Source organism: Grampus griseus (assembly GCF_964374135.1).
Source record: "Grampus griseus genome assembly, chromosome: 14".
Taxonomy (NCBI): Eukaryota; Metazoa; Chordata; class Mammalia; order Artiodactyla; family Delphinidae; genus Grampus; species Grampus griseus.
In genome coordinates, this window is record NC_139008.1 from 51,222,234 (window position 1) to 51,246,429 (window position 24,196).

The window sequence follows — 24,196 nt, forward strand, 5'->3', positions numbered from 1 at the left end:
GGTTTGTCCTGTGGAAATAAATTGGGGGCATCTGGGACTGGAGTCTTTAATGTGTGCATTTGGGGTGGTAGATGTGAAGCTGCCTCCTATTTATAGCTGAGCAAGCTTAATTGTTGCTTTTCAATCTAAATAGAAAGGCTCTGTTTACTGCTGCTTTTAATTGTAGCAAGTTGGTGAAAAACCATGCAAGGCCTCTTCAGTAAAGGCAATTCAATAAAAGCATTTTGTCAATAAATTATTATTGCCATCATGAAAACCATGCACAGCCTTCAAATATAAAGCAAGCAACAGCTCAGCTTCTCCCTTTGATGGACTCAGCATAGTGCTTTTAAATTTTCTTAATTCATTCTATTTTTCTCCTGTTTCCATAGAATATTAGAGCTGATAAGGGCATTGTGGATCTTCTTATCTCTAGTCTTCATTTTACAAAGGAAAGTCTGAATTCCCTGTGCAGGGTTGGGACATGATTGTGTCTAGAATCATTAAAAAAAAATCATCTGGGAAATCAGAAAATCAACCTGCATTCTATGTGTGCCTAGTTGGAAGAGGATTGTGCTATACGCCAAACCTGTATTTGAGTTCTCTTTTACAAAGCTCTTAAAAGTTTCCTACCAAGTGTGTCATTTTATCTTCAATTTCCTGGGAATTGAGCAACATTGTATAAGGATCCAACCCAGAAGGAGGTTCTCTGTGTGGGAATGTAGGGATGAGTGGAGGATTATATTTTTCAAAAATGACCATAACAATATTTCCAGGACCACATACTTTTCCAGAACTTTCCATCCTCCATCAGTTCATGTTCCCTTCTCTTGAATGTGGACAGTCTATGAAAGCCTTGATGAGTAGAATGCAACCAAAGCCATTTTGAGTGACTTTTGAGGCTAGGTCTTAAAAGGCACTATGTTTCCACTTCCTTTCAGGGTGCTTGGAACACAGCCACCATGCTGTGAGGAAGCTCAGGATACGTGAAGGGACCCTATATAGGTGTTCAACTGAGATCCCAGCTGACAGCTGGCATTGACAAGAAAGTGACTTTGAGCTGCTCCAGCTAATGACAAATACAATTGAATGAGCTGTTTCTCTTGGGCACTGTTGAAACTGCAGATTCTTGAAGAAAATAAATATTGTTGGTTTAAGCCACCACATTTTGACACAATATGTTACACAGCCACGGAAACTGGAATTTTTTTTCTTTTCTTTTCTCTTTTTTTTTTTTTACATCTTTATTGGAGTATAATTGCTTTACAATGGTGTGTTAGTTTCTGCTTTATAACAAAGTGAATCAGTTATACATATACATATGTCCCCATATCTCTTCCCTTTTGCGTCTCCCTCACTCCCACCCTCCCTATTCCACCCCTTTAGGTGGTCACAAAGCACCAAGCTGATCTCCCTGTGCTATGCGGCTTCTTCCCACTAGCTATCTATTTTACATTTTGTCCTGTATTTATGTCCATGCCACTCTCTCACTTTGTCACAGCTTACCCTTCCCCCTCCCCATATCCTCAAGTCCATTATCTAGTAGGTCTGTGTCTTTATTCCCGACTTACCCCTAGGTTCTTCATGACATTTTTTTTCTTAGATTCCATATATATGTATTAGCATATGGTATTTGTCTTTCTCTTTCTGAGTTACTACACTCTGTATGACAGACTCTAGGTCCATCCACCTCACTACAAATAACTCAATTTCATTTCTTTTTATGATGAGTAATATTCCATTGTATATATGTGCCACATCTTCTTTATCCATTCATCCGATGATGGACACTTAGGTTGCTACCATCTCCTGGCTATTGTAAATACAGCTGCAATGAACATTTTGGTACATGACTCTTTTTGAATTATGGTTTTCTCAGGGTATATGCCCAGTAGTGGGATTGCTGGGTCATATGGTAGTTCTATTTGTAGTTTTTTAAGGAACCTCCATACTGTTCTCCATAGTGGCTGTACCAATTTACATTCCCACCAGCAGCGCAAGAGTGTTCCCTTTCCTCCACACCCTCTCCAGCATTTATTGTTTCTAGATTTTTTATGATGGCCATTCTGACTGGTATGAGATGATATCTCATTGTAGTTTTGATTTGCATTTCTCTAATGATTAATGATGTTGAGTATTCTTTCATATGTTTGTTGGCAATATGTATATATTCTTTGGAGAAATGTCTATTTAGGTCTTCTGCCCATTTTTGGATTCGGTTGTTTGTTTTATTGTTATTGAGCTGCATGAGCTGCTTGTACATTTTGGAGATTAATCTTTTGTCAGTTGTTTCATTTGCAAATATTTTCTCCCATTCTGAGGGTTGTCTTTTGGTCTTGTTTATGGTTTCCTTTGCTGTGCAAAAGCTTTTAAGTTTCATTAGGTCTCATTTGTTTATTTTTGTTTTTATTTCCATTTCTCTAGGAGGTGGGTCAAAAAGGATCTTGCTGTGATTTATGTCATAGAGTGCTCTGCCTATGTTTTCCTCTAAGAGTTTGATAGTTTCTGGCCTTATATTTAGGTCTTTAATCCTTTTTTTTTTTTTTTTTTTTTTTTTTTTTTTTGCGGTACACGGGCCTCTCACTGTTGTGGCCTCTTCCATTACAGAGCACAGGCTCTGGACACGCAGGCTCAGTGACCATGGCTCACAGGCCTAGCCGCTCTGTGGCATGTGAGATCTTCCCAGACCAAGGCACGAACCCGCATCCCCTGCATTGGCAGGTGGACTCTCAACCACTGTCCCACTAGGGAAGCCCAGGTCTTTAATCCATTTTGAGCTTATTTTTGTGTATGGTGTTAGGGAGTGTTATATTCTCATACTTTTACATGTACCTGTCTAGTTTTCCCAGAACCACTTATTGAAAAGGCTGTCCTTTCTCCACTGTACATTCCTGCCTCCTTTATCAAAGATAAGGTGACCATATATGTGTGGGTTTATCTCTGGGCTTTATATCCTGTTCCACTGATCTATATTTCTGTTTTTGTGCCAGTACCACACTGTCTTGATTACAGTAGCTTTGTAGTATAGTCTGAAGTCAGGGAGCCTGATTCCTCCAGCTCCGTTTTTCGTTCTCAAGATTGCTTTGGTGATTTGGGGTCTTTTGTGTTTCTGTACAAATTCTGAAATATTTTGGGAAACTGCAATTTTGTGATACAAATACTATCCTCGTGCATCTCACTTCTATTTAAAGTGTATCTTTCGGAGAGCTTCAAGGTGGCAGAAGAGTAAGATGCGGAGATCACCTCCCTACCCACAAATATATCAGAAACACATCTACACGTGGAACAACTCCTACAGAACATCTACTGAATGCTGGCAAAAGAACTCAGACCTCTCAACAGGGAAGAAACTCCCCACGTACCTGGGTAGGGCAAAAGAAAAAAGAAAAAACAGAGACAAAAGAATAGGGACGGGACCTGCACATGTGGGAGGGAGCTGTGAAGGAGGAAAGGTTTCCACACACTAGGAAGCACCTACACAGGCGGAGACTGTGGGTGGCGGAGCGGGGAAGCTTTGGAGCCACAGAAGAGAGCACAGCAACAGAGGTGCGGAGGGCAAAGTGGAGAGATTCCCATACAGAGGATCGGTGCCGACCAGCACTCACTAGCCCGAGAGGCTGGTCTGCTCACCTGCTGGAATGGGCGGGGGCTGGGAGCTGAGGCTCGGGCTTCAGTCGGATCCCAGGGAGAGGACTGGGGTTGGTGGCATGAACACAGCACAAAGGGGGCTAGTGTGCCACAGCTAGCCGGGAGGGAGTCCGGGAAAAGTCTGGAGCTGCCAAAGAGACAAGAGACTTTTTCTTGCCTCTTTGTTTCCTGGTGTGTGAGGAGAGGGGATTAAGAGCGCTGCTTAAAGGAGCTCCAGAGACGGGCATGAGACACTAAGGCTGCTGCTGCCACCACCAAGAAGGCTGTGAGCGAGCACAGGTCACTCTCCACACCTCCCTTCCCAGGAGGCTGTGCAGCCTGCCACTGCCAGAGTCCCGTGATCCAGGGACAACTTCCCCGGGAGAACGTATGTCGTGCCTCAGGCGGGTGCAACGTCCCAGTGGCCTCTGCTGCCGCAGGCTCACGCCACACACCGTGCCCCTCCCTCTCCCCGCCCTGAGTGAGCCAGAGCCCCTGAATCGGCTGCTCCTTTAACCCCATCCTCTCTGAGCAAAGAAGAGATGCCCTCAGGTGACCTACACGCAGAGTAGGGGCCAAATCCAAAGCTAAACCCCAGGAGCTGTGCAAACAAAGAAAAGAAAGGGAACTCTCTCCCAGCAGCCTCAGGAGCAGCGGATTAAATCTCCACCATCAACTTGATGTACCCTGCATCGGTGGAATACCTGATTAGACAAAGAATCATCCCAAATTGAGGAGGTGGACTTTCAGACCAATGATATATATATATATATATATATTTCTTTTTCCCCCTTTTTTCTCTTTTTGTGAGTGTGTATGTGTATGCTTCTGTGTGTGATTTGGTCTGTATAGCTTTGCTTTTACCATTTGTCCTAGGGTTCTGTCTGATTTTTGTGTTTTTTTTAACTTAAAAAATTTTTTTCTTAATAATTATTCTTAGTTTTTATTTTAATAACTTTATTTTATCTTATTCTTTCTTTCTTTCTTTTTTTCCTCCCTTTTATTCTGAGCCGTGTGGATGAAAGGCTGTTGGTGCTCCAGCCAGGTGTCAGGGCTGTGCCACTGAGGTAGGAGAGCCAAGTTCAGGACACCAGTCCACAAGAGAACTTCTAGCTCCACATAATATCAATCAGTGAAAATCTCCCAGAGATCTCCATCTTAACACCAAGATACAGCTCCTCTCAATGACCAGAAAGCTATAGTGCTGGACACCCTATGCCAAACAACTAGCAAGACAGGAACAAAACCCCATCCATTAGCACAGAGGCTGCCTAAAATCATAATAAGGCCACAGACACACCAAAACACACCACCAGACATGGACCTGCCCACCAGAAAGACAAGATCCAGCCTCATCCACCAGAGCACAGGCACTAGTCCCCTCCACCAGGAAGCCTACACAACCCACCGAAACAACCTTAGCCACTGGGTACAGACACCAAAAACAATAGCTGCAGAACCTGCAGCCTGTGAAAAGGAGACCCCAAATACAGTAAGTGAAGCAAAATGAGAAGACAGAGAAACACACAGCAGATGAAGGAGCAAGGCAAAAACCCACCAGACCAAACAAATGAAGAGGAAATAGGCAGTCTACCTGAAAAAGAATTCAGAATAATGATAGTAAAGATGATCCAAAATCTTGGAAGTAGGATGGAGAAAATACAAGAAACTTTTAACAAGGGCCTAGAAGAACTAAAGAGCAAACAAACAGTGATGAACAACACAATAAATGAAATTAAAAATTCTCTAGAAGGGGGCTTCCCTGGTGGCGCAGTGGTTGAGAGTCCGCCTGCCGATGCAGGGGACATGGGTTCGTGCCCCGGTCCGGGAGGATCCCACATGCCGCGGAGCGGCTTGGCCCGTGCGCCATGGACGCTGAGCCTGCGCGTCTGGAGCCTGTGCTCCGCAACGGGAGAGGCCACAACAGTGGGAGGCCCGCACACCGTAAAAAAAAAAAAAAAAAAAAAAAAAAAATTCTCTAGAAGGGATCAATAGCAGAATAACTGAGGCAGAAGAATGGATAAGTGACCTGGAAGATAAAATAGTGGAAATAACTACTGCAGAGCAGAATAAAGAAAAAGGAATGAAAAGAATTGAGGACAGTCTCAGAGACTTCTGGGACAACATTAAATGCACCAACATTCGAATTATAGGGGTCCCAGAAGCAGAAGAGAAAAAGAAAGGGACTGAGAAAATATTTGAAGAGATTATAGTTGAAAACTTCCCTAATATGGGAAAAGAAATAGCTAATCAAGTCCAGGAAGCACAGAGAGTCCCATACAGGATAAATCCAAGGAGAAACACACCAAGACACATATTAATCAAACTATCAAAAATTAAACGCAAAGAACAAATATTAAAAACAGCAAGGGAAAAACAACAAATAACACATAAGGGAATCCCCATGAGGTTAACAGCTGATCTTTCAGCAGAAACTCTGCAAGCCAGAAGGGAGTGGCATGACATATTTAAAGTGATGAAGGAGAAAAACCTACGACCAAGATTACTCTACCCAGCAAGGATCTCATTCATATTTGACAGAGAAATTAAAATATTTACAAACAAGCAAAAGCTAAGAGAATTCAGCACCACCAAACCAGCTTTACAACAAATGCTAAAGGAACTTCTCTAGGCAGGAACCACAAGAGAAGGAAAAGACCTACAATAATAAACCCAAAACAATTAAGAAAATGGTAATAGGAACATACATATTGATAATTACCTTAAATGTAAATGGATTAAATGCTCCAAACAAAAGACATAGATTGACTGAAGGGATACAAAAACAAGAAGCACATATATGCTGTCTATAAGAGACCCATTTCAGAGCAAGGGGCACATACAGACTGAAAGTGAGGGGATGGAAAAAGATATTCCATGAAAATGAAAATCAAAAGAAAGCTGGAGTAGCAATTCTCATATCAGACAAAATAGACTCTAAAACAAAGACTATTACAAGAGACAAAGAAGGACACTACACAATGATCAAGGGATCAATCCAAGAATAAGGTATAACAATTGTAAATATTTATGCACCCAACGTAGGAGCACCTCAATACATTAGGCAAATGCTAACAGGCATAAAAGGGGAAATCGACAGTAACACGATCATAGTAGGGGACTTTAACACCCTACTTTCACCAATGGACAGATCATCCAAAATAAAAATAAATAAGGAAACACAAGCTTTAAATGATACATTAAACAAGATGGATTTAATTGATATTTATAGGACATTCCATCCAAAAACAACAGAATACACATTCTTCTCAAGTGCTCATGGAACATTCTCCAGGATAGATCATATCTTGGGTCACAAGTCAAGCCTTGGTAAATTTAAGAAACTTGAAATTGTATCAAGTATCTTTTCAGACCACAATGCTATGAGACTAGATATCAATTGCAGGAAAAAATCTGTAAGAAATACAAACACATGGAGGCTAAACAACACACTACTTAATAACGAAGAAATCACTGAAGAAATCAAAGAGGAAATCAAAAAATACCTGGAAACAAATGACAACGAGAACAGGATGACCCAAAACCTATAGGATGCAGTAAACACAGTTCTAAGAGAGAACTTTATAGCAATACAATCCTACCTTAAGAAACAAGAAACATCTCAAATAAGCAACCTAACCTTACACCTAAAGCAATTAGAGAAAGAAGAACAAAAAACCTCCAAAGTTAGCAGAAGGAAAGATATCATAAAGATCAGATCAGAAATAAATGAAAAAGAAATGAAGGAAATGATAGCAAAGATCAATAAAACTAAAAGCTGGTTCTTTGAGAAGATAAACAAAATTGATAAACCATTAGCCAGACTCATCAAGAAAAAAAGGGAGAAGACTCAAATCGACAGAATTAGAAATGAAAAAGAAGTAACAACTGACACTGCAGAAATACAAAGGATCATGAGAGATTATTACAAGCAACTGTATGCCAATAAAATGGACAACGTGGAAGAAATGGACAAATTCTTAGAAATGTACAACCTTCTGAGACAGAACCAGGAAGAAATAGAAAATATGAACAGACCAATCACAAACACTGAAATTGAAACTGTGATTAAAAATCTTCCAACAAACAAAAGCCCAGGACCAGGTGGCTTCACAGGTGAATTCTATCAAACATTTAGAGAAGAGCTAACACCTATCCTTCTCAAACTCTTCCAAAATATAGCAGAGGGAAGAACACTCCCAAACTCATTCTATGAGGCCATCATCACTCTGATACCAAAACCAGACAAAGATGTCACAAAGACAGAAAACTACACACCAATATCACTGATGAACATAGATGTAAAACTCCTCAACAAAATACTAGCAAACAGAATCCAACAGCACATGAAAGGGATAATACACCATGATCAAGTGGGGTTTATCCCAGGAATGCAAGGATTCTTCAATATATGCAAATCAATCAATGTGATACACCATGTTAACAAACTGAAGGAGAAAAACCATATGATCATCTCAATAGATGCAGAGAATGCTTCTGACAAAATTCAACTCCCATTTATAATAAAAACCCTACAGAAAGTAGGCATAGAGGGAACTTTCCTCAACGTAATAAAGGCCATATATGACAACCCCACAGCCAATATCGTCCTCAATGGTGAAAAACTGAAACCATTTCTACTAAGATGAGGAACAAGACAAGGCTGCCACTCTCACTACTATTATTCAACATAGTTTTGGAAGTTTTAGCCACAGCAATCAGAGAATAAAAAAAATAAAAGGAATCCAAATTGGAAAAGAAGAAGTAAAACTGTCAGTTTGCAGATGACATGATACTATACATAGAGAATCCTAAAGATGCTACCAGAAAACTACTAGAGCTAATCAATGAATTTGGTAAGGTAGCAGGATACAAAATTAATGCACAGAAATCTCTTGCATTCCTATACAGTAATGATGAAAAATCTGAAAGTGAAATTAAGAAAATACTCCCATTTACCATTGCAACAAAAAGAATAATATATCTAGGTATAAACCTACCTAAGGAGACAAAAGACCTGTAAGCAGAAAATTATAAGACACTGATGAAAGTAATTAAAGATTATACAAATTGATGGAGAGATATACCATGTTCTTGGAGTGGAAGAATCAACATTGTGAAAATGAATCTACTACCCAAAGCAATCTACAGATTCAATGCAATCCCTATCAAACTACCACTGTCATTTTTCACACAAATAGAACAAAACATTTCACAATTTGTATGGAAACACGGAAGACCCTGAATAGCCAAAGCAATCTTGAGAAAGAAAAATGGAGCTGGAGGAATCAGGCTCCCTGACTTCAAACTATACTTCAAAGCTACAGTAATCAAGACAGTATGGTACTGGCACAAAAACAGAAATATAGATCAATGGAACAGGATAGAAAGCCCAGAGATAAACCCACACACATATGGTCAACTTATCTTTGATAAAGGAGGCAAGAATACACAGTGGAGAAAAAACAGCCTCTTCAATAAGTGGTGCTGTGAAAACTGGACTGCTACATGTAAAAGAATGAAATTAGAACACTCTCTAACACCATACACAAAAATAAACTCAAAATGGATTAAAGACCTAAATGTAAGGCCAGAGACCATCAAGCTCTTAGAGGAAAACCTAGGTAGAACACTCTATGACATAAATCACAGCAAGATCCTTTTTGACCCCCCTCCTAGAGAAATGGAAATAAAAACAAAAATAAACAAATGGGACCTAATGAAACTTCAAAGCTTTTGCACAGCAAAGGAAACCAGAAAGAAGATGAAAAGACAGTCCTGAAAATGGGAGAAAATATTTGCAAATGAATCAACTGACAAAGGTTTAATCTCCAAAATTTACAAGCAGCTCATGCAGCTCAACATTAAAAAAACAAACAACCGAATCCAAAAATGGGCAGAAGACCTAAATAGACATTTCTCCAAAGAAGATATACAGATTGCCAACAAACACATGAAAGAATACTCAACATCATTAATCATTAGAGAAATGCAAATCAAAACTGCAATGAGATATCATCTCACACCAGTCAGAATGGCCATCATCAAAAAATTTAGAAAGAATAAATGCTGGAGAGGGTGTGGAGAGAAGGGAACCCTCTTGCACTGTTGGTGGGAATGCAAATTGATACAGTCACTATGGAGAACAGTATGGAGTTTCCTTAAAAAAGGAAAAATAGAACTACCATACAACCCAGCAATCCCTCTACTGGGCATATACCCTGAGGAAACCATAATTCAAAAAAAGTCATGTACCAAAATGTTCATTGCAGCTCTACTTACAATAGCCAGGACATGGAAGCAACTGAAGTGTCCATTAACGGATGAATGGGTAAAGACGCAGAGAACGCTTCTGACAAAATTCTGACAGAATTTTGACAGAAGAAGAATGACAGAAGAAATTCTGACAAAAGAAGAATGCTTCTGACAAAATGCTTCTGGCACATATATACAATGTAATATTACTCAGCCATAAAAAGGAACGAAACTGAGTTATTTGTAGTGAGGTGGTTGGACCTAGAGACTGTCATACAGAGTGAAGTAAGTCAGAAAGAGAAAAACAAATACCGTATGCTAACACATGTATATGGAATGTAAAAAAAAGGTCATGAAGAACGTAGGGGCAAGATGGGAATAAAGATGCAGACCTACTAGAGAATGGACTTGAGGATACAGGGAGGGGGAAGGGTAAGCTGTGACAAAGTGAGAGAGTGTCATGGACATATACAGTACCAAATGTAAAATAGATAGCTAGTGGGAAGTAGCCACATAGCACAGGGAGATCAGCTCGGTGCTTTGTGGCCACCTAGAGGGGTGAGATAGGGAGGGTTGGAGGGAGGGAGATGCAAGAGGGAAGAGATATGTGGACATATGTATATGTATAACTGATTCACTTTGTTATAAAGCAGAAACTAACACACCATTGTAAAGCAATTATACTCCAAAAAGATGTTAAAATAAATAAATAAATAAATAAAGTGTATCTTTCCCTTTCCTTTGTAATGAGCCGTTTTCCCTTTTCTGTATTGCTTCTAAGGATGCTAATACTACTTCAAATACCACTGCTACTACATGTATTGCTACTACTATAAAAATATAAGATAATTGTTATAGCTCATGTTAAGTGCATATACCTACTATATAGATTTAAGCCCTAACATGTACTAAATTATTTAAGCCTCATATCAACTTATGATGGGTTGAATTGTGTCTCCCTCCCCCACATTTACATGTTGAAATCCTATCCTCCAGTTTCAGAATGTCTGTAGTTGGAGATAGGGTCTTTAAAGAGGTAAAATTAGGTCATTAGGATAAGCTCTAATCCAATATGACTGGTATCCTCATAAGAAGAGGCAATCAAGGACACAGACATGCACAGAGTAAAGACCATGTAAAGACACAGAGAGAAGATGGTCATCTTCAAACCAAGGAGGAACAACCCTGCAGACACCTTGATCTCAGATGTCTAGGCTCCATAAATTGAGAAATACATTTGTGTTGCTTAAGCCACCCACTCTGTGATACTTTGTTATGGCAGCCCTAGAAGACTCATATACAACCTTATGAGTAAAGTAGTATTGACTTCAAATGAGGGGTTTACAGATGAGGAAGCTGACACAGAAATAAGGTAACTTGCCCAAGGTTACACAACTTTATTTCCTTTCAGAAATAAGGAAACAAGGGCCCAAGACTTTGACTTACATAAAGCTTCACAGTTAGTTTGAAGAAAGATTCAAAATTAGAAAAGTCAAACCCTACCCTATATTTTCACCATTTAGCATCAGAGTTCTCAGAAATATGTCATTTAGTCCCTTTGGCTGAATTAAGACAAAGTGGTCATAGCGCAGGAGTGAATGAAGTCATATTTCTGTCATGGCTGTGGATGCCAAATGAGGAGCAAGAGCATGTCTCTCTCTCCATCTCTTCATTTATTTTTCACATCCGCTCTGATGTCCAGGGCAAAGCTGCATTTAAAAGGAACATGGGTTCCTGAATAACTGTGTGGATTAGAGTCACTCTGTCCACCCACATTGAATGAATGCAAGAAATAAATCTTACTGGGTTAAACCAATGGATTTAGTGCGTGTTTTTTGTTATTGCTGTTGTTGTTGTTGTTTACTGCTGTTGGCCCACCCTTACACACAGAGATTATGATTGGAATTAAACTAGACAAACTATTCCACTGCAGGGCCACAGTAATTAGTTTAGGTTGGGTGCATGCCCCCATCAAAGCCAATGAGATATGAAGAGCTATTTTTTGAGTATTCTGGCAAAAGGAATAGTCTTCTACTGGAACTATTAGAATTGGTTTCTTTCTTCCACCCCTCCCCCAACCCACCATGTTGAGCAATTCAAGCTTCAAATCTGCAGTAGCTTTTCATGGGCAGGAGACCACTATGTGGAGGAAGGGGCCAGTACTGCAGAGCGCAGAGAGAGGGGGAAACCAGGTCCTGATGGCATTATTTGATCTGCTGGATCAAGCCTTGCCAGCTGTGGCCTCCTTCAGTTCAGTGAGACAACCAGGTCACTTCATTGTTATAGTCTGTTTGAGTTTTCTCCTCCTAGAAACATACTTAGAGTTACTGAGTGCCAGCTGCCCACACGGCACCCATTATCTCCTTTTTCCTTCCTAACAGAAACTCTCTTTTTCAGATGCCCCATCCTCGTGTAGCCCATATAACTTAGAGGAATCCCATCAGCTTCAGGAGTGAATCTGATTGTATTAAGGGTTATCTCACCCCCCCCTTGTCTGTGATTGGTTGTGAAAAGTCATGTGACCCAGTTCTGGCCAATGACATGTGATGAGAGGGCTGTTGGTGTCATCTGCGGAAGTTCTGCCTTGCTTTTAAGAGCAAGCTATTCTCTCTTTCCATAATTGAATGAAGGCAGATGAATCCACCATTGTCCCTTGGACAACTTAAAAAAATGAAACCAACCATGTGAATAGCAAAGCCAAGGACTGTAGAGAACCTAAGCTCCAGATAACAATATTGAGATTCTGGATCAACCAACTCCTATCAAATTTCCTGTTAAATGAGCTTATACATCCTTTCATTGAAAAAGCTAGTTTAGAAATAATTGAAACTCATCCAGTTATTTGAATAACTGAAAGTTAATTGCTGCATAAAGCCTCCCAGTAGTTCCAAATGCTTCCAATAGATTAAATAATCCCTACCCTCTGTCCCCAAAGCAATGATAACCAAAATGTGCTTTATCCTTTCTGTCTCCTTAGGCTATAAATAGTCAAATGGTTTTCCTCTCACATAAACGCCAGGGAATAAACTCTGTGCAATCTCTTCAAACCAAAATAGTAAAAGATATTAAAATATCTTAAAGTGGTCAGTGCTCTATGACACAGACTAGGAGAGGTTATTTGACAATATCCTTTGTAGCAGGAGGGGAAACTATTGGCATATTCCTGGCTCTTGAGTGAGTTATAGGACTGGAAAAGAGATCAGTTTTTTCTCTTCTCTTGTCCAATATCGTTCTTTGATTATATTACTGGGATTAAAGACTGATGATGAAAATGAAATTAGCTGTTAGTCTTAGTGAGATAATTATGATCCTGAACTATCAGGAGAGATGGACTTTGAGGCATCTATTTATATAATGAAAGATTTCAAATGCCTAATATTTATATATAGACTTGGCTCTTATATTTGTAAAGTTTCTTCTTCAGTTAATGTTAATTTACCTCTACTATCAACTCTGGGAGGTAACTGTGACAGGTTTTGTCAATTTCATTTTACAAATAAATTTGAACAAGGAGAGTGACTTGATTTCTAGGTTGATTCCATTGTGTTAGAACACACTGCGTATGATTTCAATTCTTTTAAATTTGTTGAGGTTTGTTTTATGACCCAGGAAATGGTCTCTCTATGTTCTGTGGGCACTTGAAAAGAACGTGTACTCTGCTATTGTTGGGGGGATGCTTCTATAGATGTTGATTAGATCCTGTTGGTTGATGGTGTGGTTGAACTCTCATGTATCTTTGCCAATTTTTGTGTCTAGTTGTTCTATCAAATATTAAAAGAGAGGTGTTGGAGTCTGAAATTATAATTGTGGATTATACTTCTTTCACTTTTATCAGGTTTGCTTCACATATTTTGCATCTCTGTTGCCTTGTGGATACACACTGAGCATTGCTATGTCTTTGTGGATTGACCCTCTCATCAGTATATAATCTCTCTCTCTGACTCTGGTAATTTTCTTTGCTCTGAATTCTACTTTGTCTGTCATTCATTAGCCACTCCTGCTTTCCTTTGATTATTGTTTGCATGATATATCTCTTTCCATCATTTTACTTTCAACTTGTGTGTACTGTTATATTTTAAGTGAGTTTCTTGTAGATGATATACATTTGGATTATGTTTTTTAATTCACTCTGCCAAGGTCTTTTAACTGGTATATTTAGATCATTTAAGTTTAATGTACTTATTGATATATTAGGGACTAAGTTTGCCATTTTATTTTTCTTTTGTTTATTCTCTGTTTTCCATTTATGATTTATTTTTTGCCTTCATATGAGTTACTTAAACTTTTTTTTAGAATTGCATTTGAATTATCGGTAGTGTTCATCAACAGTGTATCTCTTTGTGTAGTTTTTTTCTACTGGTTGCTCTAGGTATATATATAACTTATCACAGTCTACTGTTGTCATCATTTTACCCATTTGAATGAAGTGTAGACGAACTTACCTCTCTTCATGTCCATTTATCCTCCTGTTCATAATATAGTTTTCTTAAACATTTCCTCTGCTTACTTTGATAACCACATCAGACAATGTTATAATTTTTTCTTCAACCATCAAATATAATTTAGAAGTCTCAAGAATAAAAGGCAATTCTATTGTCTTTACTCATAATTTTGGTTACTGTATTTCCTTGTTTTTGATGTTCTAGGGTTTCTTCTTTTAGCATTTTCTTTCTTTTTAGAGAGTGTCTGCCCAACTGAAACCAGAACATCCCAGCTCAACTCAGTCCCAGTTGCAAGCCTCAGATTCATGAGCTAAAGAAACAGTTATTGTTTCAAGTCACTAATTTTGGGATGGTTTATTATGCAGCACTGTTGTGGTAATAGGTGACTGATACAGAATGGATGGGAAGCCCTGTACACAACACACACACACACATACACACCCCTCCTGCAGACCCTGAAGTGTAGAGAAGACTGAGATTATTTGTAACCCTTGCACAGAGCAAGCCCAGACCAATGGCTTCTCAGTCTGTGCTTAAGGACAATCTTTTCCAGATTCAGAGAATCCCAGATAAAACAAGATTCCAAGGAATGCTGCATTCCCTTCTAAGACTTCCCTCAGCTTCCCAGGCAAGATGTAGAGAGGCCAGAGAAGCCTTCTCTCCTAGAGGTCAGGCTCTGACTCCTCATTTAATAGATCACATTCCATATCTTCCACTCTTACTGGCCCATTATGTCCCTCTCTCTCTCTTCTCCTCATGGTATTCTGTGTTGTTAAGGCTGGCTATGGGCTTTCTCTAATTTGTATAAAAAAATCAAGAATCCTCATTACACTCAAAGGAGAAATATCTCTTTACAAGTCCTACCAAGGCACCTAGGTCTGTTCTAGAACTAGGTTAGTGCCCCTTCAAGGTAGAAGATTTTAAAGACTTGAGAAAATTTAGAAAATACTTATTGCTAAATTCCAGAATCCCTGTCTCCACAAGCGGGGGTTGTCTCTCTCTAGCCATTCCCGCAAGGGTTTTCTTTTTATTTTTTCTTAGACCAACGCTGTCCCTGGACTCAGAGGAGTCAGGATAAGGCTTTATTTAAGATTTTTCTGTTTCTAGCCTTATCTAGGTAACTAGCCAATTGTCTTGTTTGACTCCATGTGAGGGGATCCTAATCCATGCGGCGCATCAGGGGAGGGATAAAGGGAGCAGTGAGCATTTTCTGAGGGACCATTTCCTTTGGGGTACCACGCTGGGCAGTAGGGTATATCATCTGAGGCTTAGCCCCTGATGTTGCTACTATTATTATCTTCATTTTATGAACAAGGAAATGAAGGTTCAGTAAGGGGAAGTATTTATCAAATGTTACTCAAGAAACAGATCAGTGTTACTTCTATAAGCCTATCAGACCTTGCTAATTACAGGAGAACATCCTCTGCCCCCACCCTGCCTTGCCCCCAACACGCTTTTTTGAAATTTAAGAAAAAGTAAAGGAGATGATGATATGGCAACTACCTAGTATCTATTACAAAGAATTGGTCAATGCTGACATTTTGTCTCATTTGTGGTAAATATTTAAAATAAAATGTTAAATAACTTGAACCCTCACTTTCAACATCATTTACTATCCCCTCTCCACTCCCACCTCCCAAAATAAATCTCTACTATAAGTTTAGTGTTTTTCCTTTCAGCCCATTTTTCATACAGTTCAAAGACCTTTCTGGGGGTAGAAAGTTTCATTCTCCCTACGGCTTCCTTACAGGGATTTTGGGAATCCCATACCTTAGAAAATGTCCGTGACCTCTGCCTGCCCTTTGTGCTTTGGCCCCCCATGGTTTGTGACGTTGCTGCACAGGGCAAGTTCAGACAGAGTGATGTTCTTGGTAGAGCTGAAGTGGTCCAGCACTGCTACAGCAGACACGACTCTTTGTTCTCAACTCATGCTGTGAATTGTTCAGTTCCATTTTGTTTCTGGAGCTGCAGGACAACTTGATATGACGCTATCTAGTGTTCCAACCAAGCCAGAAAAAGAAATGAAGCATCACCTCAAATAAAGCAAATAGACTTTAAAACAGGGAAGAAAAGATGTTATTACCAGAAGAACTTAAAACCAAAGCTTGAGGGGTTTTTTTCTTCTTTTTTTTAATCACCATTGCACTGCAGGAGTTACTGTTGGTGTCCCTATATCTCCCTACACTTACATCTTCGGTGCACAGCTACCAGGACCTGCATACCTCTGGGACCACTCTGCCCAGTCTGGGAGGCTGAAGTAACGGGGAACCCGTGTGCCCTAGGAGCAGTCCTCAACAAATGACTGCTAGGAATTGATGTATAGATATCTTAGCTCCTTCTCTCAGGTAGGATAACAAAAAGGCATGTGTCCAACACTCCCAGAGTTTTCCAGTGGAATTCAGCTCCATCTATGAGAGTGCTGGCTGGCCGGGTTACGCACACTTCACCAGATGCTTTCCTCTGGATCTCAAACCCTACGCCCCTACCAGTATTTCCTTCACTTTCCAAGTAACCATTGAAACCACTGGCTTTGGAATCTTTGTCTCAGGGTCTCCCAAACTCAGAAAACTCTTCTGTGGTAGATTGCAAAATGGCCATAAACTCCACCTTCCTCTACATCTTTACTATGTGATGTTACAGCTTCTCCCATCCAGCAGTGGACTGGTCTTGGGTCTTGCTTTGGCCAATAGAATATGGTGGAAGTGATGGCATGCCAGTTCCAAGCCTAGGCTTCAAGAAAATATACAGTACTACTTTTTCTCAAATATTCATGAGCATTAATAAATGGTTGTTCTAAGTATTGGGTGATTCGTCAGATAACAGAAACTAACTGATCTAAGTCCTTATATGAGACCACCTCTTGCATGTATTTCCTTGAATGAGAGTATTGTTTACCTTAAGGAAAAGCATCTTCTCTGGCACAGAGAGTAAATGACCTTCTCAGGGTTGCCCCGCAGAATGTGAGTGCCAGTAGCCGTCAGTATCCTGGTTTATTACTTTGTTCCAGGGCCTCTGTGCTGAATCACCTTGTCTGGGTTTGCCTGCTAGCTGCTGCGTTTTCTCTCCACCATGGCTGCCAGCCTGGCTGCTGGTTTTTTCCAAAGCCCTCTTTTCACAGAGCCGTGAGGTAGGAGGGCCCTGAGTTTTTATGGATTTTGCCAATGACATATGTGTCTGATAGGGATTCAAGTGCTTACAAAACTGGCCTGAAATGCAGAGCTCACCATAAACACTGTAATTGCTAGACGCTGGAAAACTTATGGAGCTTCAGAGCCAGCAGGATGCAGAGGAACAACATTGAATAGAGTAAGTCTGGCTGCTTCATCCTGGCTTTGCCTTTGGTCTATGAAGTTATTTTCAGCTCTAAGATGCCAGGATGAAAAAAAAAAAAGATGCCAGGATGCCAGGATTTGAGGACTAAGTAGGGCCTCATGAAAATGCAAAGCCAAAAGGCATGGGGTTAATTGTCTAACTGAAGGAAGTTCTTATAGGCTAGAATGGTGGTTCTCTATAGGGTCCCTATACCAGCATCACCAGGGAACTTGTTAAAAAAGAAAATTCTTGGGCCCCATCCCAGACCCTCTGAATCAGAATTCCTTGGGATGGGGCCCCAGTAATCTGTTTTACCAACCCTCCAGGTGATTTGAATGCAGACTCAAGTTTGAGAATTATTGATCTAGGGGCATGTTATTCCAAATGTAGCTCACGGTGTTGGCATTGCCTGGGAGCTGGTTAGAGAAGCGGAAGCTCAGCACCATCTCCTCAGCCTTCCTGAATCAGAATCTGCATTCAACAAGACCCCCAGGTGATCTGAGTGCACATCAAAGCTGAGAAGAGCTGGGTATACATTTCTAATCTCAAACCTTGAAGTTTGTGATTCACTGGGTCTGGGGTGGGGGTCACTAATTTGCATTTCTAAGAAGCTCCCAGGTATCGCTGATGCTGCAGTTTTGGGGACCACACTTTGAGCAGCAAGACTCTAGTTTTCAGGCCAGGCTTAGAATCTGGTCATGGGAGGGTTTCAAGCCAATCCAAATTTGAGCCACTCTGGACAGACCTGCAGGCTGCACACTGCTCAACTCCAGAAGGCACCATTCACATAGACTCTGAGGCAAGGACCTGAAACCCAAAGCTAAGTAAGATAAGAGGCAAGAGTTGGGTAAAGAGTGGGCCTTAAAGAGAGTCAGAACCGGGTTTGAATCTTAACCTTGCCTCTTACATAGTTATGTGATCTTGGGAAAACCATTTAACTCTGTGTCTCAATGTCCTCGTCTGTAAAATGGAGATGGTCATACCTGCCCCACTAGATGAGATACTTAATGGTCAGTACACAGAACAAGCCCAGCAAATATTCGTCTTTTCCTTTCAGCCAAGGGAATAGAAGTGGCAGCAGATGTGCTGTCTCCTCCTCCAGTCTCATCCTGGTCAGTGGCTTATTTGTCTGCTTCGGGCTGAAGGCCAGGTAAGTGTGATGGGCTTTTCTTTAGTGCTCCTAGGGGTCAGATGAAGGTGATACAAGAATAACGCAGGCTATTTGTATTAGGAACACTTCCCATGGGTTTGTAAAAATCGATTCATAAAAATGACCAATGTAGCCAATTTCAAACCACACCTACCTACCAAAGTCAAAAAAGACAGCAGCATCCCTGGTCCTGCCAAGGCTCACTGTGATGCCCCTGGAGCCTGGAATCACGCAGAGGCTTTGCGAGGGCACCTTGGTGTGTCGGGCAGGGAAATCTGCCCTCCTCAACTTAAAGGATACAGTTAAGCCATTCCTGTGTTTCTTTCTTTCTTTTCTTTTTTTTTTTGAGAAGAAGACACTCAGTGATGCTCTGAAACAAACATAAAGACGAAATAAAGTATATATTGGGGGCAAGGGGAAAGCCATTTGGGGTACAGAGCAGGCAGCAAGATGCTATCAAAGTTTTAAAACACCAACCAGGGCAATGTTAAGAGGCCAGGTGAACCTTGACGGTGTCAGAAACTAGACATCCCTAAATTTTCTTTTTTGCACTTAGGAGAAGCAGAAGAAAGGATATGTGTTTTTTCTTCCTTTCTTTTTAAATTCAGGGCTGGTCGTATTTTTAGGAGGAGGTGGAACGGCTGCCGACTTTAGGCAGGATTACAGCCTGAGACAGCCACTAGAGGGCGTCAGAGATCCAGAAAAACTCCTGTTTCTGAGAGAAGCCCCAGGGAGGGAGCTGAAAGGTCTGTTCTGGGTGGGGTGTTTGGGCATAAGCTGATTCCTGAGAACCTTCTCAGCAGGTGTTCACCTTCCCACGAGAAGGCAGTAGCCAGCTCTGTAGGGAAGTTAGATAATTAATTGACCAATTTATTCACTGTAAATGATTTCTGCATGCAAGTCTCTGTCTGTCCTTGGTGTGAAAGTACAGATGAGGGTGTAGGACTTTTTATGAGAGTCTGTAACTGAAAAGAAGCCTAGTTGTAGGGCTCAGGGGTGGTATCAGGAACAAGCTTGGAAGCTGTGGACCGTCGTACCCCATTACTTCCATGTGCTGCCCCAGTAAACATAAAATCAAAATACAAACAGCATGTTTGTAGGCAAATGGAGTTTTGAACGAAGTTCCAGATTGCCACCTGTTAATGTGTCCCGTATAGAAAATTCTAGCGCTGTCCTGATTGGGGATTTACAGTGTGCGCTGAAGCAGGGGTAAAGCTGATTCCTCTACTGTTGCTCAAAAGGCCCTTTAAGTGTTCACTAAGACAAAACACCGTAGAACTTAGAAACTCACCTTTCCTGGAGAGATCTAGAACACAGGAGGGGCTATCTCAGTAGGGGGACATGGTAGAAAATGGGCTAAAAAGGTATGATCTAGCCAGAGGAACTGCTGGTCATGGGAAGCAATGGGGCAGAATGGGCACCACTTGGTCCACCAGCCTCTGCTAGGGAAGAGATCCCTCAGCCCCGCCCTTATGCCTCTGCAGCCCCCTCCAGCAATGAAGACCCTTTGTCAGCATGACATATACTTCCTGCCCTCGCTCCCACCCCACCACGGCTGGCAGCAACTTTTTTTTTTTTTTTTTTTCCGGTACGCGGGCCTCTCACTGTTGTGGCCTCTCCCGTTGCGGAGCACAGGCTCCGGACGCGCAGGCTCAGCGGCCATGGCTCATGGGCCCAGCCGCTCCGCGGCATGTGGGACCTTCCCGGACCGGGGCACGAACCCGTGTCCCCTGCATCGGCAGGCGGACTCTCAACCACTGCGCCACCAGGGAAGCCCCTGGCAGCAACTTTTGTGAGTTGGGAAGGTTACAGATCAGGAAGAGGTGTTCCTTAGAGCAGGAGTGGGGTCTCCCACTCCATGGGTGTGCTCCAGAAGGGCTGAGTCCCAGATGACTTGCAAATATGGTCTCCTTCCTGTGGAGAGCTTCTGGGAAAGGAAAGAAATTGGCTGGGCTTCAGTATATTTCCTCGGTTGTAAGAGAAAGATGGATAAAATAAATGAGATGAGACCAATTCTATCAAGTAATATAATGACGCTTCCCTTTCTAATAGAAATTTCTTTTTCAGAGGCTAAAAATTCCATGAACCTCTAAAATCCTAGTTTACCATGGATACAAGGAAGAAGGTCCTCCTTGTCAGACTCTCTCTTGCTGTCTGGATCACTGTGGCCAGCCCCTCTGGCTCCCCTCCTTCCCAGGGGTAAAGTCAGCGGCATCAATCCTCCTGTAGGTAATGCCTGTCTTTTGGCAGTCTTTGCTCCTTAGTTCCCATCACATCAAGTCCAAGAATCTTTACCCGGCTTCCAAGGACAGGCCATCTCTTCCACTTAATACCTATCTGATACTCTCATCTTGCTGGTCATCTCACCATTCAATAGAAGGATCCCTGACATGGAGCTCTCTGAGCATTTGTGTGTGCTGTTCCCCTTCCGTGGGAACCTTTCCTTGTTGCTGGCATAAAACCTGAACCCAAGCTACATTTCCTCCAAAGCGGCTTTCCTGTCTACTTCGCCTTATTGATTGCCTCTTCCTTTGAACTCTCACATGTTCCTATAGACACTGGGGGACTTGATCCAACAATGTTTTGTTTTGGTTTTTTTTCTCTCTGTTATTTTAGGAAACTTGATTGTAGGCTGACAATTAGATGGCTATGTCTTTGAGGACAGAGGTTTGAACGTAGCGTCCCAAGACCCCAACGTGATGACCCCATGCGCACATTAGAAATGCAATTAACATTTGCCCGGTTAACTCCTCTGCACCCTTCAGATCTTAGGTTCAACCTCACTTCCTAAGGGCAGCTTCCCCGTTGGATCTAAATCTCCTACTATAGTTTCCCGGAGAACTGGGACCTCATAGAATTCCCACAAAAAAACACTCCTGCACAGTGCTTCTGAAAGACAGAATCTTTAAATTTTGCTTTATTTTATTACTCAGTTCCTTCCATGAGGGCTGGGACAATGTCTGGTTTTGTTTAGTGCCTAGGGCAGTGCCCGGCACACAGCGGGGCCTCTATATTTTCTTAAAAGAATGAATCCATACTGGTGGGAGGGAGTGTGACATGGACATCTTGGGGAATGAGGAGGACAGAGCTGAGGATGCTAACCTCCTGGGAGCTGGTACCCTTGAGCTAAACAGAAGTTAACAGCAGAGACTCAGATGGGTCAAGTCAGCAAAATCATTTTGGAATCATTATTGGTAATGAGTGACATGTTTTCTCAAAGATTTTGTGAGGAACTTATAAAAGTGATGCATGTTCATCATGGAAAATACGTAAAGTTTAGACAATTATAAGGAACCCAAAAAAGTAACTCCAAGCCTACCAACCAAAGCCTTTTATAAAAATAATATTTTCTTCCAACACTGGTTTAGTGACTTTTTTTACATAGTGGAACAATTTGGAGGTGGGGTCTACACAGAGCTCCCTGCCAGGACCAAGATCCAGGTACACACAGGTGTAACTTACTCATTAACCCACCCATGTTCGCTTCCTTCCCATCACCGCCATTTCCACAATCTCCCCTGTGTTTCCTGGAATCACTTCCCACATAAGCCATTTGCCCTGCTTCTGGGGAACCTAGTCCGAGACCGTACCACCCCACTTCTTAACTATGAGTTCAGGCACTGCCCAGATTAAAGTTTCCCTCTTCTTTTTAACTAAAGTGGACGCTAAAAAGTCTAAACGATCCAACATATATTTTAAGGCACAGGATAGAAATGCAAAACCATGCCAGGTTGCTGACTCTTTGTCATCAGAACTTCTGATAGGAACATTCCCAAGAGGGAATAAATTATACAGACTCTGGTCTCTTCGGAGGTGACTTTGGATTGTTCTTTATTTCTCCTCTCTTTTGTCCCCTCATTTCTTTCTTAATCTGCTTCCTCTATAGTAGAGGGTATTCTAAACCGAACTGTTTTTGCTGCCAATCCCTAATTAGGTTTCCAGATACACACACAAACCTGGATGTGATGCTAGGCTTGCTATAAAGCAAGTTCATATGCATTTTATTTGATTCATAGTTACCACTAGTTCTAAAGGCCTGATGCATGCCGACCAGTGTCTACTAGGTTCTACAAGAGATTCTGCAGGGACTACTAAGACACTATCCTTGTAGGGAAGATAAGACACATACACAGCAAGACTCATGCAGAGCCAAGTGTGATGTGTCAACTGAGGGGCACACATAGGCTGAAATAAACAAGCAAGCAAACAACTCGAGGAATTCAGAGAAAGTAGTGAGTCATTCTGGATGGAATTCGAGAAAGCTTCATGGAACAGGCTAAGAACGATGGGTGGGTTGGATTTTAATGGATCAAATGGGTCAGGACAGAGAGAGAAGTAATCAAAGCTTCCCCTGTCTCAGTTCCTAGGGGACTCCTATCTGATGTCAAAAGCTAAGACTGCTGCTTCCCTTTCCTTCCCCACAATGGTTACGAACCTTTGGAGTTTCCTTCTATCTCAGCTCCTCCAATACCCAGTGAGGAAGCAGCATCATCTTTCTGATGTAAACAGACTGGGCCAGACCCAAGTCCAACCAGAAAATAGGCATATCATCGGGGAATGCATTTCACTTTAGATATCAGAACCCCAACTAACAGGGGTCTAAACAAAAGGGACACTGATTGTATCTCACGTTAAAAGAAAACCAGAGATAGGCATTGGTTGCTGCTGGTTCAGCTATTCAGCAATCTCACCAAGCACCCAGGATTTTTTCCTCTTCTTCCTGCCTTCCTCAAGCTGTTGGTTTTTCAACCTCATGCTGCTCACCTCCTGGTTGCAAGTTGGCTGCTATGGACTCGGGCATCGCGACTGCCTCCGAGGCAGGAAGGAGGGAGGAGGGCGGCACAGGAAGTCTCTCTTGTGTTCAAACAGCAAAAGTTTTCTCAGGAGTCCCCTGCCAATCTCTACTTCTATGTCGTTGACTAGAACTGGCTCAGATGGCCCAGCTGTAAAACATTCTGGAAACTTGGGCATTTCACTTTTTAGATTTTGTAATTACAGAAAGCAAGGAAGGAGGGATAAGGAATGGCTGCAATGATGATGCTACAAATTCTGCCACCCCTGCGGAAAACTTCACCTGCTGTGGCCAAGACTCTCAGAGCCTTCCTTGCTCCCTCTTGGCTGGTAGCTCGTTTACCAGTCAACTATAACTGAGCCATACTATGTAACAAAGCAGCCCAAATCTCAATGGCTAATAATAAACATGCATTGTCATGCTCACAGGTTCCCTGATTTGCCAGGGTGGCTCTGTTCCATACATGTTTCACTCTTCTGGAGCCAGAGGAATGATGTGGCAGAACTCTGCACAAGAGAAGCAAGCAGAAAGTGTGCTGCCTCTTTGTGTGTAGGCTCAGAACTGACTCACTGCCATTTCTGTCCATGTTCCACTGGCCAAAGTAAGCCCACGTGGGACCAAAGCAAGATTTCTAGTGGA

General features: G+C 41.6%; 1 pseudogene across 1 annotated transcript in view; it reads right to left on the reverse strand.

Annotated features, from left to right (window-relative positions):
* The window catches only part of LOC309832732 (thioredoxin-like protein 1), a 43,648-nt pseudogene extending 20,082 nt beyond the window's left edge, over nucleotides 1-23,566 (reverse strand). Inside the window, exon 1 of the transcript in view lies at nucleotides 23,530-23,566. The product of the transcript in view is annotated as a thioredoxin-like protein 1 (transcript). The remainder of the gene's footprint in view (nucleotides 1-23,529) is intronic.
* Nucleotides 23,567-24,196: the final 630 nt, after the last annotated feature.